The sequence below is a fragment of the Indicator indicator genome, chromosome 13 (assembly GCF_027791375.1).
Source record: "Indicator indicator isolate 239-I01 chromosome 13, UM_Iind_1.1, whole genome shotgun sequence".
NCBI classification, from domain to species: Eukaryota; Metazoa; Chordata; class Aves; order Piciformes; family Indicatoridae; genus Indicator; species Indicator indicator.
Genome location: NC_072022.1, coordinates 17748818 through 17764972, shown reverse-complemented (window position 1 = coordinate 17764972; position 16155 = coordinate 17748818).

Here is a 16155-nt window from a genome sequence, read left to right as displayed (position 1 = left end):
TGTCATGATGCCATTACTTCAGTAATGATTGCCAAAGCTAAGCTGCTGTTGAGATATACCTCTGTGGCTTTGCTTTAACTAAAAGGTCAAGAAGTCTAACCAACTCTGATACACACGTTCGACCCTGGTTTGTTATTTATTGTTAAAGTTTTGCATAAACCAGGTCCAAACTCTGGTGGTCTCAAATGTTTACTTTTAGCTCACTGCTAATTAAGGGCAAGCCCCTGAAACAAGGCCCTCTGAGAAAGCATCTCTCATAGGGGGACTAAGTGCATGTGTTACACAATATAAATGGTCAGAACAGGTTGATGTCCTGGTTCAGATCAATCATTTTCAATTTTGTTCAACAGCAAATTGCCAAACCAGTTTCTTAGCTGTTTTCTTAAAACAAAAGGCTTCTGCAGTATAAAAATATGTACAGCCTTGCTGGGAACCTTGTGACTTACAATTTCAGGCTTCATGGAGATCATCCATCAGTGGACTGATTTCATACTTCCTCTCACAATTACTCCCTTTGTGCCAGCACCCAGGGTGCTTCCTATTTAGAGCTAACAAATGGATCAACGCCAATATTTCAGGGGGCAGGTACCCCAATGATCTTCTGGTACTGGATAGCATCTGTTCTGGGTCTATTTCCAGAAGAAAAAGGGAAGAACAGAATTCCACCAGTGCTCAGCTTCTTGGCCTTGAGGCAAACTTTGAAGTTTTCTGTTGGTTGGACCCATACAGAGGTTTCAGGTGGTGGCAATTTATGGAGCTTGTCCCTATATTCTTGGTAACAATGGCAAGAAGAGAGAGAGATGGCTAAGTGGGAGGTCCACAAACATCCCAGTCCTTTGGTGCAGCTGTGATCCCAATACTGAAAAGAGCTGCTGCTTCAGCAGGAAAACTCTCCCTGATCATGATCTGCTGAGCAGCTTAAATACATGAATGTCATAAAGAGCCCCAGTATTTGCTCTAAGACAACTAGAACCTGACACTAAAACCCAGGGCAGGCTGAGACTCCTCCTGCCTTCTCCCTGCCTACTGTAACACTGCTTTCTTCAGGGTTTGCAATACTAGGAGACTCATCTTCTGGGTAGCTGTGTATCTAAGGGTTATCTCCAGCCTCAGGGAATTTTCTAGGCTTTTTGTCATTCCCCCAGGTGGAGATATATACACACATTTGTATGCACATATCTGTGAAAGGTAACCCCTGCTCCCTTCTCCTCATCGGCCTACTGATGAAAAGTTTGGTATCTCTTGCCTCCTCAATCCGTTATATCTACCTCATCAGGGGACTTGGGAAGCTGCTCTCTGATAGATTTTAACTCATGACCATTAGATTAAAAATCTGTTGTTTCCTCATCACCTTACGTCGTTGCTAGGTGACAAATGCATCTCCCAGGCAGCAACAGGGACTATTGCAACATACAGCAATTTATGATTGTCTATTATCTCTGTGCTTAAAGTGCCTGGGAGTTGATGTGCAGTTCTAGGATCACCCAAAGGCTGACTTTTAGGGTTGCCACAGAAACAACTTGTGCTGAGGGATGGCTCTTGCTGGGCTTCATGAGAGGGGATATAAGGCTGGTAGATAAAAGGAACTTGGAAGAAGTTGATTTAACTTTTCAAGTCTGATGGGGCCAAGGCTGAATTAGGGAGTCTGAATTTCAGGAACCAAGCTCATTCTTGTTTGTACTTGTGCTAGGAGCGATGGCCTTTGCTGATTTAAGTGATGTACAATAAGTTTTGGTTATGCATTTGGTTTGAGCCAAAATTTCAGGGAACACCCTGGAGACCTCTGGGTTCTGGTAAGAGTGGGAGTGAAGGTAGCAGCAAACAGAGCCCCTGGCAGCTCATACACAGCTAGTAATTTAAAACTGGTTAAAGTTCTTCCTAGGCTGGCTTCAGAGCATTTGGTGGCTGCTGGGGATGACTTTTGGGAAAGCAACACAGTGTAGAATGGGACTGTGAAAGACTTTCAGAAAGCAAGAAAGAGAGTGGCAGGAGGAAAGGGGGGACAGACACAAAGAACGAAGTAGGATATGATGGAGAACACAGAGATGTGGTTTGAAAGGGAGACCAGGAAAGGCAGGGCAGCTGTGATCTTTACATTAAGGTCAACTGATGATTTAAATAACCATGAGTTGGTTTTAATTTCACAGTATTTTCATGCCACTGTTTTTTTTTTCCTTCAGCCCAAGTCCACTGGGAGCTCTCCCCCAGCTACTCAACTTCACCACTGGCTGGCTTTGTCTTTGCTTTTGCAGCTGCATCCTTGGTATCTGGGCTCAGTCAGGCTGCTCATCCCTCCCAGTCTGGCATGAGAAGACTTAGGTAAATTGAGTTTAGCTGAAGAGAAGGCTAACAGGGAGGACTGAAGGTGGAACATTGCCTCTTCAACAGGAGAACTGAAGCAGCTTCAGCCTCATCCTCACAAAATGAAAGCTGGAAGGAACTTCTTCCTCCCTAGAACCACACTGAGATGAGTAAATCCAGTGCCAGGGAGAGCTATTTAAACTAATGGCCAGTGCTGGAATGGGAACAAATGGGAACAAACAGGCTAAAAAAGCAAAGAAGGTTCACCCCATCCGGAGCAGGGAGGCTGTGCAGCAGCTTGTCTGTGGGAGGAGTGTGGGCACAAAACCAAATGGCTTCCGGGACAGAAATCATCGAGCTCCCACAGGGGATGGAACTGCTTCAGTGGGACTTGCTGACCCAGAGAGTCCTCTTCCGCCCATGGAAACCACCCCAGTTGGTCCTTAGACCTTCAAACCCATCTGCATGTGCAGGAGTCAGCTAAGGCAGGCCTGGTCTTGCATTAGCAAGGAAGGATGAGCTCTGTAAAACAAGCCATGGGAGAGCTGGCACAGCCTGTTGTCTTTCAAAAGGATTATAACTAGTTGCTGCTCACTGATGAATACGACCCTTTGTGAGCCTGTGCAGAGGACGTGCTGCACAGGGGGAAGGAAAGACTCTGGGCACTGATTTAAATGAGTGCAAACAAGGATGACATTGTTCTGCTGCATCCTCCTCAGAAGCAAGGCTTTGCAGGTCACCTCAAATCTGAGGGAACTGCAGCTACAACCACTGCTTCACATGGGCCAGAGACCCCTTTTGTTTGTCTTGGTGTGTCAGTAGGGAATATCCAGTAGAGAATGGGGTCAGTAAAGCCTTTTTGCCTGGCAGAAAACTAAAGGAAAGGGCATCTTCTATTAGGTTAGATTTATTTGTAAAAGGGATTTCTCCCATGTGTATGCATATCCCAGACTGAGAACTACAGACAAATGTCTGCAATACAATTAATGGAGTCCATGAATCCCTAAATCACGCATTCATGGGAAGTCAGAAATTTAAAACTATTCAAAATGTAAAGTCCACTGAATTGTTGAGAGAAATTGCTGTGAATTGTTCAAATTCCCCTATTCCAATGCTACAATGAACACATGAAATAGATACAGCAACAACTGAAATATTGAGCATACCTGAAAGGATTTAGGAAGGAACTTTCTTTCTTTGGAATTTACAAGGGAAGCAACTTTGAGAAGTGCATCTTGCCAGCAAGTGTCTTCTGTACATCAATAACTGGAACAACAATGTGCTCTTGTGGCCAAGAGAGCCAATGGGATATGGGATGTATCAAGAAAGGTGTATCCAGCAGGTCTAGAGAGGTTCTCCTACCTCTCTACCCCACCCTGGTGAGACCACACCTGCAATACTGTGTCCAGTTTTGTACTCCCCAGTTCAAGAGAGACAGACCTGCTGGAGAGAATCCAACAGAGAGCCACAAGGATGCTTAGGGAACTTGAGCATCTCCCCTATGAAGAGAGATTGAGAGCCCTGGGGCTATTTAGTCTTGAGAAGAGAGGACTGAGAGGGGATCTGATCAATGTCTATCAATATCTGAGGGGTGGGTGTCAAGTGGAGGGGGCCAGGCTCTTTTCAGTGGTTCACAGTGATAGGACAAGGAACAATGGGTTCAAAGTAGAACATAGAAGATCTCACCTCAACATGAGGAGAAACTTCTTTACAGTGAGGGTGACAGAGCACTGGAACAGGCTCCCCAGGGGGGTTGTGGAGTCTCCTTCTCTGGAGACTTTCAAAACCCACCTGGATGTATTCCTGTGTGGACTACCCTAAGTGCTCCTGCTCTGGCAGGGAGGTTGGACCTGATGATCTCTTAAGGTCCCTTCTGACCTCTGATATACTGTGAGACTGTGACTCTGGTACTGTCTCTGCTCTCTCATTAAAAAAGGATGACAGAGTGCAGTGTTATACAGAGAGCTGTGTTGTGGTGAAGCAATGGAAGCTGAAAACGTAGAGGTGGCTTTTGTTTGTTTGTGGTGTTTCTTTGTTAGTATTTTTTGGGGGTGGGGGGGAGGGATGGTTTGGGGGATAGGGTGTCCCCTCTAAGTTGAGTTTTGTTTCAAAAATATAAGTTGAATCTTAACAAAAGTGCCAGAAGAATAGGGTTTGGGCTAAGCCCAACAGTTGTTTGATTTTATGGGAGAATTCAGACCTCAGAATTACAATTTAAGTTCTACTTCATCTGAGGAATATTTTGGCACCTCTTTCTGGCTTTGACACTGGGACTCAGGATAAATTCCAGCTCTGTCACTCACTTCCAACATAGCAACAAACTTCTGTGTGTTACAGCCCACCTGGAAAAAGAGTGTAAGAGACCTTTCATCTCACAAGCTCTCCAGACAGGCTCTGTACCTCCCACAGAGCATGTCAGAAAGCAGTTCAAAGGACTGGATAACCCTCAAGACTCACCCTCAAGGAACAGAAAAGCAGAAATAAAGCTAAAACTGATAAAATTAAAAGCAGCTTGAATAAAAAAAGATGAAGTATACCAGAAAGACAGTCAAAGTAATGACTAGCAGAAATTCTCCCCTTTGGTTTCTTTAATGTGAAATTGGGACTGATTATGGTTACTTGAATTCTGAAGCTGATACTCTTCTGTTGTGCTCAAACAGGTCCTGTTACTTTTATACGGTTAAAATTGTGCTTGTATTTTAATCATTAGAAATTATATTTGGGCTTTCATTATTTTTCTTAATTTCTTTTCTTTTTTCATTACTGTATTGCCAGGAGCTAAGAAATTACAGTTAAAAAATTAAATGCTTCTTGTATTTTAATCCCTGTAATTTACTTAGCTGCTGGATGTAAAAAGACAAAAGGAGAATAAATTGCTTGAAAGCAGAGAGAGGCTTCATTTTCCTCTGCCTTTGAGTTATTGATATCACACTGGACACCACATGGGAGGTTTTGGCTGAGAAATTAGCATGAGAATATCTGGCACGTCCTGAAACACATTTTCAAGTCAATTTTCCAGGCAGAACCACTGAGCAGTGAATGCTGAAATACATCATGCTGCCAGTCATTATCAGCTGGCACATGTGCTACTTTGCCAAGAGTCAATGGTTAGCTCTGCAAGAGAGGCCACATAAGTACAGGAACATGTACATGTTCCATGGTACTTCCAGCAACACCCAGACCCCAGGCACCAAAGGCTTGATGTGCTGTGCCCTGAAGTGAAGGCACATCTAACATTTCAGCCTAAGGCTTCCTCAGATTTATCAAATACCTACTGACTGTTGCCACAGTCTCACAGTATATCAGAGGTTGGAAGGGACCTCAACAGATCATCAGGTCCAACTCCCCTGCCAGAGCAGGATCACTTAGGGTAGTCTGCACAGGAATGCATCCAGGTGGGGTTGGAAAGTCTCCAGAGAAGGAGACTCCACAACCCCCCTGGGCAGCCTGTTCAGTGCTCTGTCACCCTCACTGTAAAGAAGTTTCTTCTCATGTTGAGGTGAAATCTGTGTTCTAGTTTGAACATAGAAGTCAGTTGCTTATAGCCTTACCTTGTGGGTTTAATTTGAATTGTTGGGGGCCTCATGTGCAGCCTGTCCCCTGCCAAGCAGCCCTAGCTCACCTGGGCTCCAGGCAGGGAAAAGCAGTGACTTCAGACTCTCATTTGTTGCAGGCAGAACCAGCTCAGGACAGGCTTCACCCAAATGCCTGCATACCCAGAATTAGGGAGGGCTCATATCACTGCTTATGGATTGAAGGAATACAGCGACAGCAGGCTGTCTCTTACATTCCTCTTGAGACAGGTGAAAATTCAAATGCTCTTCCTGGGAACATGCTTGGGATAAGATTCTGTGTACCCACCTGCCTTGTGCTACCCAAGCATTCTGTAGCAGTATAGATGGGATCAGAATATGGGAAGAGATCAACATTGGCCTCCAGAGCCTTGCCCTCTAGCCACCTGGCTCAGCCCCTCTCTAGACTGGTGCTAGGGTAAGAAATGCTGGCTAGAAGACCAGATGGAAAGCTCACATCTTCCCTGCTCTCCAGGAGTTTGCTGCGTGCATAAACAGAGAGATTTTTCCAGGGCAGGCAGGGATTACAAATAAAACTACACAAGCAGCAGGAGCAGCACAGTCTTTTCTCCCCCTCAACTTGTAAATCACCCCACCAGCTTTACAGCTTTATATTTTCTTCTGATAACATGTCTGAAGAGCACACTCCTGTTTTCAAATTCAACACAGTCAAACAGCAAGGCTCTGCACACTTCTTTCTTTCAACTGTCCCTTAAAACTCACCCTCTGATTTCCCTGTGACTCCTGTTTCTGGTTCTCCCTTTTCCCTCTGGCCAAGCAGTATCTTCCTAGAATATGAATTCACTCAAGCTCATCTCCATTCCCTAGAGACTTAGCTTGAATTAACCAGAAAGCTCCAGAGTGCCCTGAAGCTGGTTTTTATAATCCCCCCTCCTCCCACAGGTCTTTGCAGCTTTGGAAGCAAAAGGTGCAAACATTCAGAGCTGTCCTTGAAACAGGTGACTGTGGTTGCATAGGACCTATTCAATAGGAAGGGAAAAAAATTTTCCCCACTTTGCTGCTGATCTCTCTCTGCTACAGCAAACAGATTTCAGCTGGTTACTTTTGTAAACTCCTTCCTTGCATTTGCAGTTGATGTTTCTGTGCTGTAAGAGAACTAGTATGGGATGCTAGGGGCTGTATAAATGTAAGACTCCTAATAAATATGAGGGCCTGGATGTTAGAGAAGTGGCATTGCTCTCAACCCCTCCTGGACAGCAATCAGATCCATTAGATATGGATCTATTTTTCTAGATCTCTCCATTTTTAAGAGTATTACTCCTGCATCACCTCCCCCCATGTCTCTCCAGTCTACCAAAGACATCAGTGAGAGAAGAAGAAAATACTTAACTTCCATTGTCTCTTGGGGTGCTTGAGCACAGTGTTTGAGCAACTGAAAAGACTTTTATGGGGACTCAGTGGCAGTGCTGCAGATGGAACCCAGGGATGCTGAGGTTCAGCTGTGTTGTGTTAAGCATCATAGATTGCACACCTAAAAGGTATGCCCAGGGAGGGCTTTCTAGAGGGACATCCCTGGAGCAACAGAGAAACACCAATATGAATACTGAAAATCACAGCTCAGACACCCACCTCTTCTCCTGCATACAGACCTCAGCTTCCTTGAGGTTCTCAAATACACTCCCACATTCTCCTTACTCTTGCAAGCGGTGGTGTCAGGGACAGACAGAATGGGCCTAATCCTGTAAGATGCAGAATCCCTACTGCCCAGAGGCAGGGCAGAATGTGCTGGGTCATCCTTGAGATGAAACCCAGGCAGTCCACTGCTGCCAGCGAGTACATCGCACCCAACATTGCACCGGCTAAAGCCAGTGTGAGCAGAGTGGGTCCTGAATGGAGAACAACCATCTGCTGATTTACTATTCCTTCTCAAATGCTAATTAGTTATTTACATAAAACTTTGGAACATTTTAATTAGTTGTGTTAATTTAGAATTCACAGAGAGCTATAAAAGTCTATTATATGGGACGCTTATTCAAATGAAGCTTGAAATGGCACATGGTGATGTACTCACAGATCTCCTGCCAACACAGGGAGAAAAAAGAGAGGGTGGCCAGGCTTTCAGTGAGGTAGCAAGGAGACTGGCATTTCTGCTGCACTGGGTAAAGCTGAGAAGCTGGTCCTGGCTTGGGGAGATGGTCCTTTTCCACTTGAGATCTCATTTTGACAGCTCCAGACTCATATTGTCCCAACATTGTTGTATTTGACATATCCTTCTTGTCAGGGGACCATTAACAGTTCTTTCTTTTCTACTCATCAGCATTTTTTCCTAAACCTGCAGGAACTCACCATTATGTTCAAGCTGATTTGAGATGATTCAAATCAAACCAAAAATGGCCAGCAGTTTGTGGAGCCACCAGAGTGAGATGGATGTATTTCAGTCCATCAGTCATACAATCATGCTGCCCTGTCTCTTTAGGAGATTAGGTGATGCAAACAAATGCACTTCCAGTAAGGACTTGCCAGGTGGGCTACAAGCTGCCTTTATACTGCTTCACAAGTCTTTTTCACTCATCACAAAAAGCCAGCAAACATCCCTCCTGCTCTGTGCAGGCTGAGACAGCATTGCTAGATATTGTTCCTCTGCCATCCCAGCTGTGGTTACTGCCTACACTGGCAACAGACACAAAGGATGGTAGTCCTGCCCCAGCTGGACCTTTACTCTCAAGGTATCTGGAGAAGGACTTTCATCAACTTCTTCCTTTCAGTGGCACTAAATTCAATTAAAGCAAAGCCACTTGTATGGGGCTAGACTGATAACTCTGTATATCCATCTGTCTCAAGTTGTTACAGAATCTAAATTACAACACCACCATTAATCCCAAGATAGAGAAATGTCCAAGCAGCTATATAAAATAAGAGACACTCTGACCTAAGATTTCATCTGGCAGGGAAAATTGTGTTCTATATAAAATACAGCACGTGTTACCTCTTGACATTTAAGGCTTGCTTCAGTAAGTCTAGATTTCCTGGAAACTGTCTTCCTTGAAGGAAGGCAAATTCCAGCATCAAACCCAGTTGTGACAGAGCTGCTGTCTGCCTGAAGAGCTTGAGGACAACATAGAGCGAGGGAAACACAATGCTATATCCAAAGCATTCCAAACAGAATTCATGGGTGGTGTCATTAAAAGTGAGAGGGAGCCAGCAGCTCTTCTCTGCTCCATGAAAAACCACCTGTTCACTTGGGAATCACAAGAACTCTGGGAATATTTCTATGCTGTTTTCTAAAACTCAGCAGTAACAGTAGGAACATTGCACTGAAGCAGATCCACTCCACTAAAATCAATGAATCATTTGGGCTTCTTGTACTTCTTTGATGACCCATAGTCTGGTGTTTTGCATACTGTTGGGTAAATAACTCTAGAAAGACTGTGTTTTCAAACCAGAAAGAAGATTTTATCTGCATAGTCTCCATGGGCACCCATAACCCTGCACAGATACGGGAAAATGGGATTTGTCATTCATAGCAAGGAAGGATCTCAGAGGACTGCCTTGAGGGGCAAGAGGTGACTATTCAATGACCCATTCCTTAGCCTATGGGTTATGCTTGCAGAATAGTATCACAGTACCACAGTATATCAGAGGCTGGAATGGACCTCAAGAGATCATCAGGTCCAACCTCCCTGCCAGAGCAGGATCACTTAAGGTAGTCCACAAAGGAACACATCCAGGTGGGTTTTGAAAGTCTCCAGAGAAGAAGACTCCACAACCCCCGGGGGAGCCTGTTCCAGTGCTCTGTCACCCTCACTGTAAAGAAGTTTCTCCTCATGTTGAGGTGAAATCTTCTATGTTCAAGTTTGAACCTGTTGTTCCTTGTCTTATCACTGTGAACCACTGAAAAGAGCCTGGCCCCCTCCACTTGAAGCAGGGCCAAGTCCTGCTATAAAACCTGTTATGAAGGGGAGTGCAGAACATGTTGTGAAGTTCAGCTCTATGTTATCTGAGAAAGCAGGTGGACCATTTAACCTAAGAGTGGACTGGTTCACCTGGAGATGGAATAACTAACCTGGAGGTAGCTGCTTCCAACTGTAATCTATAAAGCTCCAGGGGAATGGATTGGGGCATAGCTCAAGACTGGGCAATCCTATGGAAGCAGATGTGTTAACTTGGTGGAGGCCAGCCTGGTATCATCTTTATCACAAATGAAGAGCCTGAAGATACTTTGAGAATCACTGCCACCATCAAGGCAAATTGGAAATATTCTCTGGGCAAGAATTTGCTTGATAGCAACAGAAGGGACTGAAGCTAGAAGGTACTGGCAGCCAACTGGCAGGTAGTTCGTGGGTGTCAAATCTTTTAATCCAACCTTTTAAAGCCCATCAAAAGACTTTACAGCCAGTACATAAATGCCCTGTGAAATATGAGGCTGCTGGAAATTATTGAGGACAAGAGCCAAGCACAATTAGAAAGAAATTGGACATCACCATGGAAAAGAAGATCTTGCAGAACAGTGAAGGATTTTTGGGAAAGTTTTTCCATTTTGATGCACAAACTAGATTCACCCTAACAGAGGTGCAGAAGAAACATGACTCCTAATTATTCCCTTACTTTCCTCTGGCTATAGTGGGAGGCAGCACAACAGAACTGTGCTCAGCAAATCCACCCCTATTTCCAGTTTTGGGCTCCTGCTGTTTATTCAGAGCTCGCCCACTGACCCATCTTCCTGTCACAAACTGATTAAGTGCACATGTCAGAAGGACTGCCTGCAAAATAAAACAATCAGTGAAAAGGAAAAGACAACTGGAGGGTATAAAACAAGTAGCTTTTGACTAGCAGCTTCACTGTGAAGGACTTGAAAGTCATGGAAGGACTTGAAAGTCATGGTAGGGCACTAGCACATGTGAGGATAGTCCAGAGAAAAGACATGGACATGGTTGTGGAGCTCAGCCCAGAAAAAGCATCTGCAGCTTTATGTTGGTCTGAGCATTGAACACTTTTTCCAGGTACATAAAAGCAGGCTCTCAGGGTGGGCTCAGAGAACGTAGGCACAGCATCACCTCACAGTGCCACATGAGGTTCACCCCAAACCTCATTCTTATGACCCCTGCTCCTCAGTGGTGTGTCTCACTGTTGACTGACACTAAAGCCTACATGGAGGACAACCTAGTAGAGGGACAGGGACATGCTGCCTGGTCCTCTGAGTGGAGGAAGCAGGCCCTCTCTCAACACCAAAGAATGAAGAGGGTTGTTCTTAATGTCTTCCATGTGTTGGATTCAAATTGTGGTTTTAAATAAATTGAGGAGGAAAGGACAAAGCAGGAGGGATAAAAAAGAGCTCGGGGTGTGGAGGCTGTGGGTTTGTTTTGTTTATACATCCAGTGTGTTGTGAATGAGAAGTGGAAGAACATGGCACAAACCAGTGCTGGAGAGTGTGTCAGTGCCAGGGGCTTTAGGGGCATTCCATCACCCAATGGCTGGCCTGTGCCTCCAGTGACAGCTTTACCATCTCCCAGCATGGTCAGAACTCCCCAGGGCTACAGCCATGGTGAGAGGAAAAGCTTTTGCAAAGGGATAGATCTTTTCTCACCAGCTGGGAAGGGTTCGTAGTCCTAACTTTACACTTCATCAGAAAACAGTTTTGCAAGCCTTATGTACTCAGGTGATGAAGAATTGCACTTGGCAGATAGCAAATGCACATCACATCCCGTAAATCATTCCTAAAAGGGCATCACAAATTAATCTCTCTGCTGTAGTTCTTCCTCTTGGTTTTTTTTTTGCCCTCGAGGCATCATTTATCAATTTAATTTAACATTAGTTCAGTTGCTAAGGAGCCATGATTGGAAACCTCCATCAAACAGGTTTGAACACTAATACCTGGTCATATAATTGGAAAATATTTTTTTAAATTAAGCTGAAGTCCACCCTCTCCAGCCACACTGCACTCAGAGATAGGGAAATGTTCCCTGTTATATATAGTAACACTGTTTATTAGTCAAATGTTGCAATTGTTTGAGACAACTGCAAGATCACAAAAGCTTCAGTAAAAGTGACTGGCAAATTAATCTCATCATTCTTCAAACTGAACTGCTTTGCATGCTCTTAGCAGAGACTCCTTCAAGAATACCAACAGTGGCTGTATCCCTGTATTGCATTCCACACCACGATCCTTCTGCTTTACACACAGTAATGCAGTAAGTCTCCATCTGGCCAGTGATGGGAAGGGGCATATTTACTTAGTGATGTGTGAAATGATGAATAAAACTGCAGGAATTTTTGGGGAGAGCATAGTTGAGTGAGTGGAGAGCTTTATTATATTCCTGGGTCACCATCAACTCCAGAAATCCTGAAATTTTGCACATCTTTCAAATAATGAGCATCAAATGGGGGAAAAAAAGAGAGGAAAGTTCAATGCTGGATCAAATTTCTGTACATCTGAAGATGTATTTTCATTTCAATTAAAACTTTAATCAAAAGAGCCTGCTGTGTCTTGCTACCTCAGAAGACTGGCATTGCCAGCAGGAAGCTGAAATCTCAGGTCCTGGCTCACTGGGGAGAGGCAGAGACTTTCCACAGGGCAGCACACAGGCAGGTCTGCCTCTGCAGGGGCCAGGGACTGCATCCCAAGTGTGTCTGAGTGCCTCTCCTCCCTGCAAGGGAGCAGACACAAGGAATGAAATGGCTGGTGTTGTACAGCAGGTCTTTCATATACCAGCAACTGGAACCATGAATCCAGCCCCCCCAGATTCCAGACCACGCTGGGAAGCCCACCATGGGGCCACCAAAAGGGACCTGAACTGTCAGTGAAAGGGTCAAGACAGAGAGAGAGGTCAGTAATTTTCCCAGTATTTTTCCCAGCAATTTTTCAAAGAAAAAGAGTGATGTTTCAAATAAGAACTTGCAACATAAATAAAGAATAAGCAATAAAATATCCATATGCAGACATACACACATACATATGCATTACAAAGAGCTCTTCTTTACTCATTAATTCCTTTGGGAGCTAGAAAATCACAGCTGAAAACAATCATTTGTATGCAGAGGCAGACAGTTTTCTGGGTTTTTTCACTAACACAATACTTTTGGGAAAAAAAAAAAAAAACAACAAATTAATGTGGGCCATACTCAATAATTTTGTCTAAAACATAATGAAATGGATATTTTCAAAAAGCAAGGAAATAAAAAAGCCAAATGATCTTTCTATTTGTAGTTTGGTAAGTTTTAATTTCAGAACACTGCTCTGAAGACCTAACCAATTCAACCCTTGCATAAGGCATCTAAAAAAATGTATTGCCCTGGGAGTGGTTTGGCATGAAACAGGGGTGGAGGGTACTCACCAGAAAACAGACAAAACTTCCCACATTTCATTGTAAGTGGGCTTAGATCAAAGCTTCCACTTTTTTGTTTCAACTTCACAGTAAAAAATTTCCCAGTTCTCCCAGGCATACTCATGTGGCTGACAACTGGCTAGGTGGGCCATGAGCCATGAGCTTGTTCGTGACTTCCCTGCTCTCACCACCAGCAATGTTGCACAGAGGCAGTTCCACTTCTGCCCCAGCACTTCCACTTGTGTGTGTCATCTTCAAACCACAAGACATGAACCCTTGAGCAATAATATTTGATCTGCTATTGCATAATCTGCTGAGCACATAAAAATCAGGAATCATAGACTAATGTCTACTAGCAGAATGAGTGTGATGATGCTAATTGTTTTTGAATAAATGCTACTAAAAAATTAAATGTTCTCCCTGGGCATTGGGAGGATGAGATTGAACACTTGGAGTGATTTTCAATCAAGGCAGGTTTCCTGGCCTTTTGCAGCATCCCTCTGACTTTTTTTCTAATCTCAAGCACTAAAGATTTAATTAATCATTGCTCCCCCTGTTCTTGAAACAAAAGTAGTTCAAAGCACTTGTATTTCCTGAATGCCATTAGGTCACAGTGATGAAGTAGCTGTGCTTGTGTCCTTAATCCACTCCTTATTACAAAGCAACACAAGATAGAGCTGTCTTTGCCCAGCAGAGCTTTACTAAGCAAAGCCTCAGACTCCGTACCAAAGAACAATGATGGAAGGAGGAGAGGACTGATCTTCCACATTTCTCTTGGCTATTCTTAAAGGTTAATGGGAAGAGAAAAACAGATGCCTTGTGAATTATTTCTTTGCATATTAAACCATCTTTTGGTTTAATTCAAAGCCATTGTGTTGAATGCAAGGCTGAGCTGTTCCTTATTCTGTTAGAGAAACCAGCAATAGTTGATTTTATCCACAGTGCTACCAAATTTTATCTACCTCATGTCTGAAGAGATGTTTCAGGAAGAGATGACAGGTGCTATCAGCAATAACAAAAGCTCATGCCTGGCTAGCAGCAGAAAAGAAAAATTAAAAGCTGCTCCCTGGGGATTTTCAACAGCTCCTTTCTTTTGAAGGTACATGAGGAGGCCTGCAGGATTCACCAGCTCTGCTGCACTGAGTGCTCATACTACTGCTTTATGCAAGTCTCTAGCAGTCTTGCTTGGCTTTTCACTGATTGGAACAAGCCACTTGTAGGAAGGATGTGCATGATGGTTATCCCAGAGCTGAAAAACTTCACAGTGCCAAATATTCCCTTGTTAGGGGTCATCAGGAGTTAAAACAATGATACTATCTGTCACGAATTCTTTCAGGACTGACAAAACTTCACCCTGCATTGCAGTTGTTTGAGTTGTTGGCTGTGCCTCACTGTTTGTAAATATAGGTAGACTATTTTGAACAAATAATTCTTAAACTTCATACTCTTCCTTTCAGGGTATTTGTTAGTGACAAGTTCTGCTTCACATTGGCAGAAACTGTTTTCTCATTCAACAAAATAAGTTCTGCTCCCCTCCCACCAGTTAGGACCTGGCTTTACCCACCTGCAGAAGGGAAACTGCCACTGCTCAGTCCCCAATGCAGCATGCAGACTGTCCTGAGCCCTCCTCACTGTGCCCTCCCTGCGCTGCAGCACCAACAACTACCTCTACAGCCAACATTCCCCTGGCCCTTTGGGACGGGACCTGAGATACACAGAGCAGAGATGCCAGCCCAGAGTCACTTCGATTCCAAACCACATGAATTCACTTACAAGTGGATGCAATATCTCTGAGCTGCTTTGCTTTGAACATCTGGAACATTTTTGTTTTGCTCAGCCAAGTAATCAAATAGGTGTTACCCTCACTATATGTAAAGGAGCACTTAAGCTTGTCCTTAATTTGCAGGATAGCAGTTAAGGTTAAATTCATGCTTAAACAACAAGCAATTTTTTTCTTTTAATTAAGATTTACACAGGTTCCCATCTGTAGACTAAGTGATGAAATCCTAATGAGCAGTGAGTCTAATTATGATGATTCTGTAATTGAAATAATGGTGTGCTTCAGAATAAGCCATTATGTTGCCATATAATGGACTAATAAGCTCCAAAAAAGGACTAACAAAGGTCTGTAAAAGACTCTTGTTGTTCTTATGAGGATATGCCTACTTGTGAATGCCTACATTTAGTATTCAAACATGTATAATGTAATAAATAATATGACACGTCCAAAGATTTATACCAAGGCAATAGTGTTGGTAATGGCTGAAGGTCAATGGCATGCCAAAAAAGCAATGGAATTAATTATTTATGGAAGACAGAAGAAAATAAGCCCAGAGAAGGCTGCCTGAAGTGATGTAGGAGGCAGATTAAAAGTAGAAAAAGGGAAGTCAGTGGGCGTCAAGACTGGGAAAACAATCAACATCCACCACAATATTGGTCCCATCAGCTGAGACCATCTCCCTCCACACTCTGATTGATGAAATACACTTGAATCTGATATTTTGTCTTGTTTAAATGACCAGCTCTAATCACAAGCTCCACATGCTGCTGCTTTCTTCATCATTCAGATGGTCAGGAAAAAAAATTGGATAATTACAGAATGTTTGTTTAGTAATTGTCTGGTTCTATTTTGGAGTTTCCTTCTGGTGTTAATGAATGCAACTCCATTATGTCATTTGTCATGTGAACAGTCAGGTTGAGGAACATTTTAAATCAGGAACTATTTTGGTTTGCATGAGAAATAACCCCACAGAACAACTGACAGCATGTGTGAGCAGAAAAATTCCATGCCTGAAAATGATAGGTTAGGTGATTTCACTGGATAAGAAGCTTAAGAAAATCTCTTTTCACCAGCAGAACAGAGTGTTCATGGGGAAGGGAAGAGTTGCAGCCCCATATTTATCTTCATGAGGAAGCTCAGATTACAAGTTAAATAAACTGGCTTGCTAGGAGACATTTGTTTTTTGTTACCTTTTTTTACTATTATGCATTGCAAGGGA